Here is a 15,634-nt window from a genome sequence, read left to right on the forward strand (position 1 = left end):
CAATGGAGAATACTGGCGTGGAGACAGCTGTAGAGGATACCAGGCTCAAAAGACATTCATGAGACATATTGAACCTCACTGATACAGGCAGAAACATACGGAGTGCCAACGTGGACTTGAGGAAGTTCCTCAATTCTCTTCTCCAATAACGGGTCCAAGGTCCCTGACGTCTGAAGGAGAAGAAATGGCAGAGATGATCAAAACGCTCCTGTTCTTGGAAGAGGTCGTGAGAATCCACACGTCCCAAGGGGCATTCCCAAGCCATTCAGACCAAAATTCAACAAGCCCAGGTAAGCCTTTTCCCAGGTTTGGGCCTAGCTAGTGAGCACTTGCCCTTCCCTCCCCTCCACTCAGGCATCCATTTTGAAGGATCAGTACCTGAGCTGCAATGAAGCCATTACGAGAAGAGCAAGCCCCTCCTAGAATCAGAGTTCGTCCAGCTTCACTCTCTGTGAACAACAGTGAACACCTTAAAGGTCAAATAGTCTCGGCTGAAATAGATAAACTTGAATACTTAGCTCACACCTAGAAACGATGTCCTTCCGCTAGATTCAGCAAATGTTGTGTTTATGTCTTCCCTGGGGTGAAGGGAGTGTGGTAAGTGAGGGGAATCTTTGACTGAACATGAATCTGTATTAGGCTTCAGTTTTTCAAGACAGTGAAGGTAAATAGTACAAGTCAGAAAGTGAACTGAACTGTAAAAGTCGCCAATGACATTAAAGACACAGCTTATGTGGATCGTCTTTCACTTGAGTCAAGCCCCCGGGGGCACTATATCATGGGGGTGCAGACTTGGTTGCGTTAAATGGCTTTAAACTACAGGATCGGATGATTAAGCGTTCTCAACACTGATAGAAAAACACCTGGTTCTCAATAGACTAGCATAACTGCAGCAGGATTCTCCTAGCTAGAATGCCTCTAGGTGCTTTTGGATTCAAACCTAAATGTATATATTTGGTTTGTTTCCTCTTGTATTTTCCTAGAGAGGGATGTTACCCCTTGAAATGCCAACATTGGCCAGTAGGTGTCATTGGGATAAAGGGCACCACATGCACAAGTGTATCCAAGGTTGGGGGTTATTCCATGTTTCCAAAAGTTATTTCATGGTTCCTGTTGGTTTCGGAGGCTTCAACCTTAAAGAGCTGACATGACCCCTTGAACAGTTTGGACTGCTAGTTTGCATTCTATCTGTCTAGCTTTTCCGTAGAGCTGACACAATGTTACCAAAATTGACAAGTCTGGCTTCTAGGTCGATTTAGTGTGTTTCAAAAAATAACTCCATTTTCGTATAACTCCCAAAACATGTAAATGAGTTCTGTTAAACTTCTTAAAGACTGCAAATGGGATATCAACACAATGTCAAAATAGTTGTCTTCGGACAATCCCTCCCACCACGGCTGTATAGAAACAAAGAGCTAAGCAAATATCACATTTCTGTGAAATGTATCTGGATAGTGTTGATTCATCGATGCCCAGTTGGCAGAGAAGAAGTGCAACCTGCACTCACTCGCTCCCATGTACAGAGCAATGGAAACATCCACTCACCCAGCCCTTAGCATAGGACACTGGCCGAAGAGAGGTCTGTTACTCCCAAAGACAGGATGAGGCCTCAGGACACCTGGAAGCAGGAGAATGCAAAGCAGGGAATGGAAACCAGTGCAGGTTCGGACCCCTGGTGATGGAGCAACAAGGGTGAAACTCTGTTTAACTTGGATGCACACTCTCAAGCGGACAGGAGACATGGGTTTGAAGGTGATGTGCTGAGATTTACAAGAGTGCACAGCAGATGCTTGGCTGAGAGAACTCAAAGAAACCAGCGCAAAATATCCCCACAGTTAATTCTGAGACCAAGATCCCAGCTGCCAAATTTGAGGTAGCAGAGGCAATGGTCAGTGAGGCATAGAGCTACGGATGATGGCACACGCTGAGTCTCAGGGATCTGGAGTGCGCTGTGGGATGTGGTGGGTCGAATCAAGAGAGCAAACCGAACTGTGTACCAATAATAAATCAACCACACTGGTCGCGCGGTTGCGATTACCGATATGTCCCATGGCCACACCCAGTACATCTGCAGGACCAGGGACCAATTGGGAATTTTGCCAATAGAGCACGTGTGGGGCTGAATCAGAGATATCGTGCATCTGGTCTGAGGGATCCAGGGGGCCTTGAATTTGAAATCAGAATGAAAAGCCTTAGGATATGCTACATTCATAACCTGGGCTGGGATTATGGTTTGGTTTGAGTCACAGGATGCGCAACAACTCTGTGGTTGCCTTCGTGCACCCGTGCCACAAGGATGAGAGGACAAGGGAGAGTGGTCCAAGTCCACAGCGTGAGAAGAGGAAGCATTCCCTTCAGCACTATCTCCCAAAGGCGGATGCTACATTTTGGATGGCACCGGCACGGTACGGCACCTAGGACAACAAGGAAGGTCTGCGGGATCATTCCAGCAGGCCCTGATATGTGACATCCATAGATATGCTTCCACTGGTGTTTCTGTAGACAGAGAAGCTCTGGAAAGAACTGATTTCATTGGGACATTCCCGTGGCAATAAAAAGCAGAAGAGCACTCTCAGTTTGCTGTTTTGGAAACACTCCAAAATGACATAGAGAAGAATGCAGAGCTGAGAACTTTTAGAAGCTTCATTTCCACAAGAGGAAGTGTCCTGTGCACTTTCAGAAGTGTGAGATAAGTATAATCAAAACGAAGTTATGCTAATCGAAGTAGTATGGGTTGTTCATCACAACTAATGCAACACCAGCAATTGGAGATATACCAAACAACACACACAGGTACAGGTTATGGCATCAATGTCTAGGAGAAATTGTCCTCACAGAAATCCCATGGAATTGCGTAGAGACAAGAGTCTAAAATTTTCAATTAACAAAGCCCTAGAAGTCTACATTAGATACCTGATATTACCTGACCAGTAGAGATGAAGAAGAACAGTAAAAGAAACAGGAAGTACCATTTTCAGTTCCAAAGATATTGAAGGCGCAAAAGATAAGCTTTCAAACAACTAGTCTGCAAAACGCTATCCAGAACAAGTGTTGAAAATGAAGGTCAGGAAAACACTGAAGAACACCAGTGTCTCAGAATCACAAAAGGCAGAATACCAGAAAAGGGGAAGAGAAAGTCTCAACACGAGCCAAAAATATCAGGAAACTCAATGGTTGTGATAATATCAGGGCTAAAATTCAGTCCTTAGCAGACTAGATAATGCAGAGGGACGCGTGAATGACTGTTGAAGACAGGGGAAGAGAAAAACCTCGGTCAGAAGCAGACATAGGAAAGCAAGTGCAAACAAATGAAAACATTGCAGTTGAACCCTGGGTTAAGACAGGGCATGAAAGAATAGAAATCATGAGTCCCAGATGGAAAAGCAAGAGATAAAGAAACAAAAAGTGTCTGAAAATTTATCTGTAGAAAAATCAGACTGAAACTTGCTGAAAGCCAAGAAAGAATCATCTATGCGAATTCAGGAATTACACAGCATCCGAAGGAGGTGGAATCCCAATAGACCTACCAGCAGCTGTATGATTCAAATCAACAAAGTTCACGAATATCCGAGTGATTTAAAATGCACCTGGAGGAAACAACATAGTCACAAGGAAACCTCCAGAGGGGTTTCAGCTGATATCTCGGCAGCAATATTGCAGGACAGGGAGGAGTGCCAGGACACAGACCATATCCTGAATGGCCAAATGCTGCCACCTAGGGTAGCCTATGCCACATGAACACCATTTCAAATAACGGCAGAGCTAGAGAATTCTACAGACCGGCAAATCTTAAAAGAATTCAGCAGTTCAAAAGTTTTTCTAAAAGAAAGGTTGAGAAAACTCCCCTGAATAGAAAAGCAGCAAGATGGAATGGAAAGAAGAAACCATTATTGGAAATGCAAGAAGAGCATGTGTGGCAGAGAAGAAAGAAGAAGAACTTAAGGAGGACATCAAAACCCTAAAGATGGGAGAGGGAAGCAGGAAATCATAGGTGATTGGAAGCACTCTCTTAAGTGAATCAGCTTATTTGACTCTGTTTGAAGCGAAAGGAGAGATGCATGGCCTGACGTGTTTGCAAAACAAGCGAGAAGAAGACCAACAAAGAATCAAACCAACAAACAAGCACCAAAATGGTATGGTTGGCTGACATATACAAAGGGAACCATGATTATTCAAAAGAAAATACTCAAGGTGAGGTCAAGGGTCATTCAGAACGCATCGACCCAGTATCGTGGCTTGCATGTACTCAGCACACTTGTATTCGGAAATCAGAAGCGTGCATTCATATTCGTAAATTTTGATTCATAAGAGCATATCGTGACCTAACACTAATGCCGATTTGGAATCAAATGGTTTCCTAGTCCGTGATGTAGACTTGTATGTCTTCCAACAGGATGAAGGAATGCCATATTCTAGGCTACGTAGAGAAGAAATGTAAGAAGCCTATAACAAAGGCAAGTAGCTCTGCCAAAGTGTACTAAGTGCAAAAGAGACCGACAGCAAAGTGCACATTGGGGTTGGTTTCATTTCTTGGAATTTCAGCCCCCATGAATCCAATGGATCCATGTCCTGAGAGTGTGGGTGTTTCAGCAGAAATCAGGCGACGCATATGCATTCCGGGTGTACGGATATTATAGGAACATAAGTCTCCTTTAGTGGGTCCCTGTGTACTGTGAACTGTTAGAAAGTTTAAAGACGTGTGAAACCATCAACTGAAAAGGGACACACTTCCCTCCATTGGTACGGTGCATAGAGCTCTGAACAAAAGGAAAGAGGGAAGAAGAAAGGCCCATGGGACGCTAGTGGGTAGAATCACATTTACCTTAGGAACCTCTCGTCGGATGCAGCCCCTCCCCCAACACTGACAAGATGCAGCAGCCATTGGGGATGGCAGTTAGCGGTTGGATTCCAGGTGGAATGTTGGTGTTTACCGCGAGGCTTGTTGTGGCTGTTGGATCCTAGGTAACCGGGCAGAGTTCTGTGGGTGGATCAGTGTGATGGAGGGGCTGCCGCCCTCTGTGGAGCTTGGCTTAGGTGTTTGGTCCGGGAAGCTGTGTAAGTTCGAGATACTGCTGCTGCCCAAAGACCTGAGGTCACAGGTCAGTTTCCAGAACCTGAAAGGGCAGACAGTGGAAGATCTGCCTGTCATCAGCTTACTGGTCAGGCTCCGAGGTACTTTCAGACTTGCCCAGTCCTGGTGAAGTCGACTTTAGGGGAGACACGAAGAGAAGCTGGCCGATAAGCTGGCTGCACGGATTGAGGAGAGATGCGAACACATGGATGAGAGATGTTCTGCTACAATGGAGAATACTGGCGTGGAGACAGCTGTAGAGGATACCAGGCTCAAAAGACATTCATGAGACATATTGAACCTCACTGATACAGGCAGAAACATACGGAGTGCCAACGTGGACTTGAGGAAGTTCCTCAATTCTCTTCTCCAATAACGGGTCCAAGGTCCCTGACGTCTGAAGGAGAAGAAATGGCAGAGATGATCAAAACGCTCCTGTTCTTGGAAGAGGTCGTGAGAATCCACACGTCCCAAGGGGCATTCCCAAGCCATTCAGACCAAAATTCAACAAGCCCAGGTAAGCCTTTTCCCAGGTTTGGGCCTAGCTAGTGAGCACTTGCCCTTCCCTCCCCTCCACTCAGGCATCCATTTTGAAGGATCAGTACCTGAGCTGCAATGAAGCCATTACGAGAAGAGCAAGCCCCTCCTAGAATCAGAGTTCGTCCAGCTTCACTCTCTGTGAACAACAGTGAACACCTTAAAGGTCAAATAGTCTCGGCTGAAATAGATAAACTTGAATACTTAGCTCACACCTAGAAACGATGTCCTTCCGCTAGATTCAGCAAATGTTGTGTTTATGTCTTCCCTGGGGTGAAGGGAGTGTGGTAAGTGAGGGGAATCTTTGACTGAACATGAATCTGTATTAGGCTTCAGTTTTTCAAGACAGTGAAGGTAAATAGTACAAGTCAGAAAGTGAACTGAACTGTAAAAGTCGCCAATGACATTAAAGACACAGCTTATGTGGATCGTCTTTCACTTGAGTCAAGCCCCCGGGGGCACTATATCATGGGGGTGCAGACTTGGTTGCGTTAAATGGCTTTAAACTACAGGGTCGGATGATTAAGCGTTCTCAACACTGATAGAAAAACACCTGGTTCTCAATAGACTAGCATAACTGCAGCAGGATTCTCCTAGCTAGAATGCCTCTAGGTGCTTTTGGATTCAAACCTAAATGTATATATTTGGTTTGTTTCCTCTTGTATTTTCCTAGAGAGGGATGTTACCCCTTGAAATGCCAACATTGGCCAGTAGGTGTCATTGGGATAAAGGGCACCACATGCACAAGTGTATCCAAGGTTGGGGGTTATTCCATGTTTCCGAAAGTTATTTCATGGTTCCTGTTGGTTTCGGAGGCTTCAACCTTAAAGAGCTGACATGACCCCTTGAACAGTTTGGACTGCTAGTTTGCATTCTATCTGTCTAGCTTTTCCGTAGAGCTGACACAATGTTACCCAAATTGACAAGTCTGGCTTCTAGGTCGATTTAGTGTGTTTCAAAAAATAACTCCATTTTCGTATAACTCCCAAAACATGTAAATGAGTTCTGTTAAACTTCTTAAAGACTGCAAATGGGATATCAACACAATGTCAAAATAGTTGTCTTCGGACAATCCCTCCCACCACGGCTGTATAGAAACAAAGAGCTAAGCAAATATCACATTTCTGTGAAATGTATCTGGATAGTGTTGATTCATCGATGCCCAGTTGGCAGAGAAGAAGTGCAACCTGCACTCACTCGCTCCCATGTACAGAGCAATGGAAACATCCACTCACCCAGCCCTTAGCATAGGACACTGGCCGAAGAGAGGTCTGTTACTCCCAAAGACAGGATGAGGCCTCAGGACACCTGGAAGCAGGAGAATGCAAAGCAGGGAATGGAAACCAGTGCAGGTTCGGACCCCTGGTGATGGAGCAACAAGGGTGAAACTCTGTTTAACTTGGACGCACACTCTCAAGCGGACAGGAGACATGGGTTTGAAGGTGATGTGCTGAGATTTACAAGAGTGCACAGCAGATGCTTGGCTGAGAGAACTCAAAAAACCAGCGCAAAATATCCCCACAGTTAATTCTGAGACCAAGATCCCAGCTGCCAAATTTGAGGTAGCAGAGGCAATGGTCAGTGAGGCATAGAGCTACGGATGATGGCACACGCCGAGTCTCAGGGATCTGGAGTGCGCTGTGGGATGTGGTGGGTCGAATCAAGAGAGCAAACCGAACTGTGTACCAATAATAAATCAACCACACTGGTCGCGCGGTTGCGATTACCGATATGTCCCATGGCCACACCCAGTACATCTGCAGGACCAGGGACCAATTGGGAATTTTGCCAATAGAGCACGTGTGGGGCTGAATCAGAGATATCGTGCATCTGGTCTGAGGGATCCAGGGGGCCTTGAATTTGAAATCAGAATGAAAAGCCTTAGGATACGCTACATTCATAACCTGGGCTGGGATTATGGTTTGGTTTGAGTCACAGGATGCGCAACAACTCTGTGGTTGCCTTCGTGCACCCGTGCCACAAGGATGAGAGGACAAGGGAGAGTGGTCCAAGTCCACAGCGTGAGAAGAGGAAGCATTCCCTTCAGCACTATCTCCCAAAGGCGGATGCTACATTTTGGATGGCACCGGCACGGTACGGCACCTAGGACAACAAGGAAGGTCTGCGGGATCATTCCAGCAGGCCCTGATATGTGACATCCATAGATATGCTTCCACTGGTGTTTCTGTAGACAGAGAAGCTCTGGAAAGAACTGATTTCATTGGGACATTCCCGTGGCAATAAAAAGCAGAAGAGCACTCTCAGTTTGCTGTTTTGGAAACACTCCAAAATGACATAGAGAAGAATGCAGAGCTGAGAACTTTTAGAAGCTTCATTTCCACAAGAGGAAGTGTCCTGTGCACTTTCAGAAGTGTGGGATAAGTATAATCAAAACGAAGTTATGCTAATCGAAGTAGTATGGGTTGTTCATCACAACTAATGCAACACCAGCAATTGGAGATATATCAAACAACACACACAGGTACAGGTTATGGCATCAATGTCTAGGAGAAATTGTCCTCACAGAAATCCCATGGAATTGCGTAGAGACAAGAGTCTAAAATTTTCAATTAACAAAGCCCTAGAAGTCTACATTAGATACCTGATATTACCTGACCAGTAGAGATGAAGAAGAACAGTAAAAGAAACAGGAAGTACCATTTTCAGTTCCAAAGATATTGAAGGCGCAAAAGATAAGCTTTCAAACAACTAGTCTGCAAAACGCTATCCAGAACAAGTGTTGAAAATGAAGGTCAAGAAAACACTGAAGAACACCAGTGTCTCAGAATCACAAAAGGCAGAATACCAGAAAAGGGGAAGAGAAAGTCTCAACACGAGCCAAAAATATCAGGAAACTCAATGGTTGTGATAATATCAGGGCTAAAATTCAGTCCTTAGCAGACTAGATAATGCAGAGGGACGCGTGAATGACTGTTGAAGACAGGGGAAGAGAAAAACCTCGGTCAGAAGCAGACATAGGAAAGCAAGTGCAAACAAATGAAAACATTGCAGTTGAACCCTGGGTTAAGACAGGGCATGAAAGAATAGAAATCATGAGTCCCAGATGGAAAAGCAAGAGATAAAGAAACAAAAAGTGTCTGAAAATTTATCTGTAGAAAAATCAGACTGAAACTTGCTGAAAGCCAAGAAAGAATCATCTATGCGAATTCAGGAATTACACAGCATCCGAAGGAGGTGGAATCCCAATAGACCTACCAGCAGCTGTATGATTCAAATCAACAAAGTTCACGAATATCCGAGTGATTTAAAATGCACCTGGAGGAAACAACATAGTCACAAGGAAACCTCCAGAGGGGTTTCAGCTGATATCTCGGCAGCAATATTGCAGGACAGGGAGGAGTGCCAGGACACAGACCATATCCTGAATGGCCAAATGCTGCCACCTAGGGTAGCCTATGCCACATGAACACCATTTCAAATAACGGCAGAGCTAGAGAATTCTACAGACCGGCAAATCTTAAAAGAATTCAGCAGTTCAAAAGTTTTTCTAAAAGAAAGGTTGAGAAAACTCCCCTGAATAGAAAAGCAGCAAGATGGAATGGAAAGAAGAAACCATTATTGGAAATGCAAGAAGAGCATGTGTGGCAGAGAAGAAAGAAGAAGAACTTAAGGAGGACATCAAAACCCTAAAGATGGGAGAGGGAAGCAGGAAATCATAGGTGATTGGAAGCACTCTCTTAAGTGAATCAGCTTATTTGACTCTGTTTGAAGCGAAAGGAGAGATGCATGGCCTGACGTGTTTGCAAAACAAGCGAGAAGAAGACCAACAAAGAATCAAACCAACAAACAAGCACCAAAATGGTATGGTTGGCTGACATATACAAAGGGAACCATGATTATTCAAAAGAAAATACTCAAGGTGAGGTCAAGGGTCATTCAGAAGGCATCGACCCAGTATCGTGGCTTGCATGTACTCAGCACACTTGTATTCGGAAATCAGAAGCGTGCATTCATATTCGTAAATTTTGATTCATAAGAGCATATCGTGACCTAACACTAATGCCGATTTGGAATCAAATGGTTTCCTAGTCCGTGATGTAGACTTGTATGTCTTCCAACAGGATGAAGGAATGCCATATTCTAGGCTACGTAGAGAAGAAATGTAAGAAGCCTATAACAAAGGCAAGTAGCTCTGCCAAAGTGTACTAAGTGCAAAAGAGACCGACAGCAAAGTGCACATTGGGGTTGGTTTCATTTCTTGGAATTTCAGCCCCCATGAATCCAATGGATCCATGTCCTGAGAGTGTGGGTGTTTCAGCAGAAATCAGGCGACGCATATGCATTCCGGGTGTACGGATATTATAGGAACATAAGTCTCCTTTAGTGGGTCCCTGTGTACTGTGAACTGTTAGAGAGTTTAAAGACGTGTGAAACCATCAACTGAAAAGGGACACACTTCCCTCCATTGGTACGGTGCATAGAGCTCTGAACAAAAGGAAAGAGGGAAGAAGAAAGGCCCATGGGACGCTAGTGGGTAGAATCACATTTACCTTAGGAACCTCTCGTCGGATGCAGCCCCTCCCCCAACACTGACAAGAAGCAGCAGCCATTGGGGATGGCAGTTAGCGGTTGGATTCCAGGTGGAATGTTGGTGTTTACCGCGAGGCTTGTTGTGGCTGTTGGATCCTAGGTAACCGGGCAGAGTTCTGTGGGTGGATCAGTGTGATGGAGGGGCTGCCGCCCTCTGTGGAGCTTGGCTTAGGTGTTTGGTCCGGGAAGCTGTGTAAGTTCGAGATACTGCTGCTGCCCAAAGACCTGAGGTCACAGGTCAGTTTCCAGAACCTGAAAGGGCAGACAGTGGAAGATCTGCCTGTCATCAGCTTACTGGTCAGGCTCCGAGGTACTTTCAGACTTGCCCAGTCCTGGTGAAGTCGACTTTAGGGGAGACACGAAGAGAAGCTGGCCGATAAGCTGGCTGCACGGATTGAGGAGAGATGCGAACACATGGATGAGAGATGTTCTGCTACAATGGAGAATACTGGCGTGGAGACAGCTGTAGAGGATACCAGGCTCAAAAGACATTCATGAGACATATTGAACCTCACTGATACAGGCAGAAACATACGGAGTGCCAACGTGGACTTGAGGAAGTTCCTCAATTCTCTTCTCCAATAACGGGTCCAAGGTCCCTGACGTCTGAAGGAGAAGAAATGGCAGAGATGATCAAAACGCTCCTGTTCTTGGAAGAGGTCGTGAGAATCCACACGCCCCAAGGGGCATTCCCAAGCCATTCAGACCAAAATTCAACAAGCCCAGGTAAGCCTTTTCCCAGGTTTGGGCCTAGCTAGTGAGCACTTGCCCTTCCCTCCCCTCCACTCAGGCATCCATTTTGAAGGATCAGTACCTGAGCTGCAATGAAGCCATTACGAGAAGAGCAAGCCCCTCCTAGAATCAGAGTTCCTCCAGCTTCACTCTCTGTGAACAACAGTGAACACCTTAAAGGTCAAATAGTCTCGGCTGAAATAGATAAACTTGAATACTTAGCTCACACCTAGAAACGATGTCCTTCCGCTAGATTCAGCAAGTGTTGTGTTTATGTCTTCCCTGGGGTGAAGGGACTGTGGTAAGTGAGGGGAATCTTTGACTGAACATGAATCTGTATTAGGCTTCAGTTTTTCAAGACAGTGAAGGTAAATAGTACAAGTCAGAAAGTGAACTGAACTGTAAAAGTCGCCAATGACATTAAAGACACAGCTTATGTGGATCGTCTTTCACTTGAGTCAAGCCCCCGGGGGCACTATATCATGGGGGTGCAGACTTGGTTGCGTTAAATGGCTTTAAACTACAGGGTCGGATGATTAAGCGTTCTCAACACTGATAGAAAATCACCTGGTTCTCAATAGACTAGCATAACTGCAGCAGGATTCTCCTAGCTAGAATGCCTCTAGGTGCTTTTGGATTCAAACCTAAATGTATATATTTGGTTTGTTTCCTCTTGTATTTTCCTAGAGAGGGATGTTACCCCTTGAAATGCCAACATTGGCCAGTAGGTGTCATTGGGATAAAGGGCACCACATGCACAAGTGTATCCAAGGTTGGGGGTTATTCCATGTTTCCGAAAGTTATTTCATGGTTCCTGTTGGTTTCGGAGGCTTCAACCTTAAAGAGCTGACATGACCCCTTGAACAGTTTGGACTGCTAGTTTGCATTCTATCTGTCTAGCTTTTCCGTAGAGCTGACACAATGTTACCAAAATTGACAAGTCTGGCTTCTAGGTCGATTTAGTGTGTTTCAAAAAATAACTCCATTTTCGTATAACTCCCAAAACATGTAAATGAGTTCTGTTAAACTTCTTAAAGACTGCAAATGGGATATCAACACAATGTCAAAATAGTTGTCTTCGGACAATCCCTCCCACCACGGCTGTATAGAAACAAAGAGCTAAGCAAATATCACATTTCTGTGAAATGTATCTGGATAGTGTTGATTCATCGATGCCCAGTTGGCAGAGAAGAAGTGCAACCTGCACTCACTCGCTCCCATGTACAGAGCAATGGAAACATCCACTCACCCAGCCCTTAGCATAGGACACTGGCCGAAGAGAGGTCTGTTACTCCCAAAGACAGGATGAGGCCTCAGGACACCTGGAAGCAGGAGAATGCAAAGCAGGGAATGGAAACCAGTGCAGGTTCGGACCCCTGGTGATGGAGCAACAAGGGTGAAACTCTGTTTAACTTGGACGCACACTCTCAAGCGGACAGGAGACATGGGTTTGAAGGTGATGTGCTGAGATTTACAAGAGTGCACAGCAGATGCTTGGCTGAGAGAACTCAAAGAAACCAGCGCAAAATATCCCCACAGTTAATTCTGAGACCAAGATCCCAGCTGCCAAATTTGAGGTAGCAGAGGCAATGGTCAGTGAGGCATAGAGCTACGGATGATGGCACACGCCGAGTCTCAGGGATCTGGAGTGCGCTGTGGGATGTGGTGGGTCGAATCAAGAGAGCAAACCGAACTGTGTACCAATAATAAATCAACCACACTGGTCGCGCGGTTGCGATTACCGATATGTCCCATGGCCACACCCAGTACATCTGCAAGACCAGGGACCAATTGGGAATTTTGCCAATAGAGCACGTGTGGGGCTGAATCAGAGATATCGTGCATCTGGTCTGAGGGATCCAGGGGGCCTTGAATTTGAAATCAGAATGAAAAGCCTTAGGATATGCTACATTCATAACCTGGGCTGGGATTATGGTTTGGTTTGAGTCACAGGATGCGCAACAACTCTGTGGTTGCCTTCGTGCACCCGTGCCACAAGGATGAGAGGACAAGGGAGAGTGGTCCAAGTCCACAGCGTGAGAAGAGGAAGCATTCCCTTCAGCACTATCTCCCAAAGGCGGATGCTACATTTTGGATGGCACCGGCACGGTACGGCACCTAGGACAACAAGGAAGGTCTGCGGGATCATTCCAGCAGGCCCTGATATGTGACATCCATAGATATGCTTCCACTGGTGTTTCTGTAGACAGAGAAGCTCTGGAAAGAACTGATTTCATTGGGACATTCCCGTGGCAATAAAAAGCAGAAGAGCACTCTCAGTTTGCTGTTTTGGAAACACTCCAAAATGACATAGAGAAGAATGCAGAGCTGAGAACTTTTAGAAGCTTCATTTCCACAAGAGGAAGTGTCCTGTGCACTTTCAGAAGTGTGAGATAAGTATAATCAAAACGAAGTTATGCTAATCGAAGTAGTATGGGTTGTTCATCACAACTAATGCAACACCAGCAATTGGAGATATACCAAACAACACACACAGGTACAGGTTATGGCATCAATGTCTAGGAGAAATTGTCCTCACAGAAATCCCATGGAATTGCGTAGAGACAAGAGTCTAAAATTTTCAATTAACAAAGCCCTAGAAGTCTACATTAGATACCTGATATTACCTGACCAGTAGAGATGAAGAAGAACAGTAAAAGAAACAGGAAGTACCATTTTCAGTTCCAAAGATATTGAAGGCGCAAAAGATAAGCTTTCAAACAACTAGTCTGCAAAACGCTATCCAGAACAAGTGTTGAAAATGAAGGTCAGGAAAACACTGAAGAACACCAGTGTCTCAGAATCACAAAAGGCAGAATACCAGAAAAGGGGAAGAGAAAGTCTCAACACGAGCCAAAAATATCAGGAAACTCAATGGTTGTGATAATATCAGGGCTAAAATTCAGTCCTTAGCAGACTAGATAATGCAGAGGGATGCGTGAATGACTGTTGAAGACAGGGGAAGAGAAAAACCTCGGTCAGAAGCAGACATAGGAAAGCAAGTGCAAACAAATGAAAACATTGCAGTTGAACCCTGGGTTAAGACAGGGCATGAAAGAATAGAAATCATGAGTCCCAGATGGAAAAGCAAGAGATAAAGAAACAAAAAGTGTCTGAAAATTTATCTGTAGAAAAATCAGACTGAAACTTGCTGAAAGCCAAGAAAGAATCATCTATGCGAATTCAGGAATTACACAGCATCCGAAGGAGGTGGAATCCCAATAGACCTACCAGCAGCTGTATGATTCAAATCAACAAAGTTCACGAATATCCGAGTGATTTAAAATGCACCTGGAGGAAACAACATAGTCACAAGGAAACCTCCAGAGGGGTTTCAGCTGATATCTCGGCAGCAATATTGCAGGACAGGGAGGAGTGCCAGGACACAGACCATATCCTGAATGGCCAAATGCTGCCACCTAGGGTAGCCTATGCCACATGAACACCATTTCAAATAACGGCAGAGCTAGAGAATTCTACAGACCGGCAAATCTTAAAAGAATTCAGCAGTTCAAAAGTTTTTCTAAAAGAAAGGTTGAGAAAACTCCCCTGAATAGAAAAGCAGCAAGATGGAATGGAAAGAAGAAACCATTATTGGAAATGCAAGAAGAGCATGTGTGGCAGAGAAGAAAGAAGAAGAACTTAAGGAGGACATCAAAACCCTAAAGATGGGAGAGGGAAGCAGGAAATCATAGGTGATTGGAAGCACTCTCTTAAGTGAATCAGCTTATTTGACTCTGTTTGAAGCGAAAGGAGAGATGCATGGCCTGACGTGTTTGCAAAACAAGCGAGAAGAAGACCAACAAAGAATCAAACCAACAAACAAGCACCAAAATGGTATGGTTGGCTGACATATACAAAGGGAACCATGATTATTCAAAAGAAAATACTCAAGGTGAGGTCAAGGGTCATTCAGAACGCATCGACCCAGTATCGTGGCTTGCATGTACTCAGCACACTTGTATTCGGAAATCAGAAGCGTGCATTCATATTCGTAAATTTTGATTCATAAGAGCATATCGTGACCTAACACTAATGCCGATTTGGAATCAAATGGTTTCCTAGTCCGTGATGTAGACTTGTATGTCTTCCAACAGGATGAAGGAATGCCATATTCTAGGCTACGTAGAGAAGAAATGTAAGAAGCCTATAACAAAGGCAAGTAGCTCTGCCAAAGTGTACTAAGTGCAAAAGAGACCGACAGCAAAGTGCACATTGGGGTTGGTTTCATTTCTTGGAATTTCAGCCCCCATGAATCCAATGGATCCATGTCCTGAGAGTGTGGGTGTTTCAGCAGAAATCAGGCGACGCATATGCATTCCGGGTGTACGGATATTATAGGAACATAAGTCTCCTTTAGTGGGTCCCTGTGTACTGTGAACTGTTAGAAAGTTTAAAGACGTGTGAAACCATCAACTGAAAAGGGACACACTTCCCTCCATTGGTACGGTGCATAGAGCTCTGAACAAAAGGAAAGAGGGAAGAAGAAAGGCCCATGGGACGCTAGTGGGTAGAATCACATTTACCTTAGGAACCTCTCGTCGGATGCAGCCCCTCCCCCAACACTGACAAGATGCAGCAGCCATTGGGGATGGCAGTTAGCGGTTGGATTCCAGGTGGAATGTTGGTGTTTACCGCGAGGCTTGTTGTGGCTGTTGGATCCTAGGTAACCGGGCAGAGTTCTGTGGGTGGATCAGTGTGATGGAGGGGCTGCCGCCCTCTGTGGAGCTTGGCTTAGGTGTT

General features: G+C 45.0%; 1 long non-coding RNA gene across 1 annotated transcript; it reads right to left on the reverse strand.

Annotated features, from left to right (window-relative positions):
• Window positions 1-10,591: 10,591 nt before the first annotated feature.
• On the reverse strand, window positions 10,592-15,598 carry LOC140694134 (uncharacterized). Its single transcript, XR_012069885.1, has 3 exons — window positions 15,418-15,598; window positions 10,974-11,044; window positions 10,592-10,765 (listed from the first exon to the last, which is right to left on the reverse strand). It is a non-coding gene; the product is annotated as an uncharacterized lncRNA (long non-coding RNA).
• Window positions 15,599-15,634: the final 36 nt, after the last annotated feature.

Source organism: Vicugna pacos, unplaced genomic scaffold (genome assembly GCF_048564905.1).
Source record: "Vicugna pacos unplaced genomic scaffold, VicPac4 scaffold_20, whole genome shotgun sequence".
NCBI lineage: Eukaryota > Metazoa > Chordata > Mammalia > Artiodactyla > Camelidae > Vicugna > Vicugna pacos.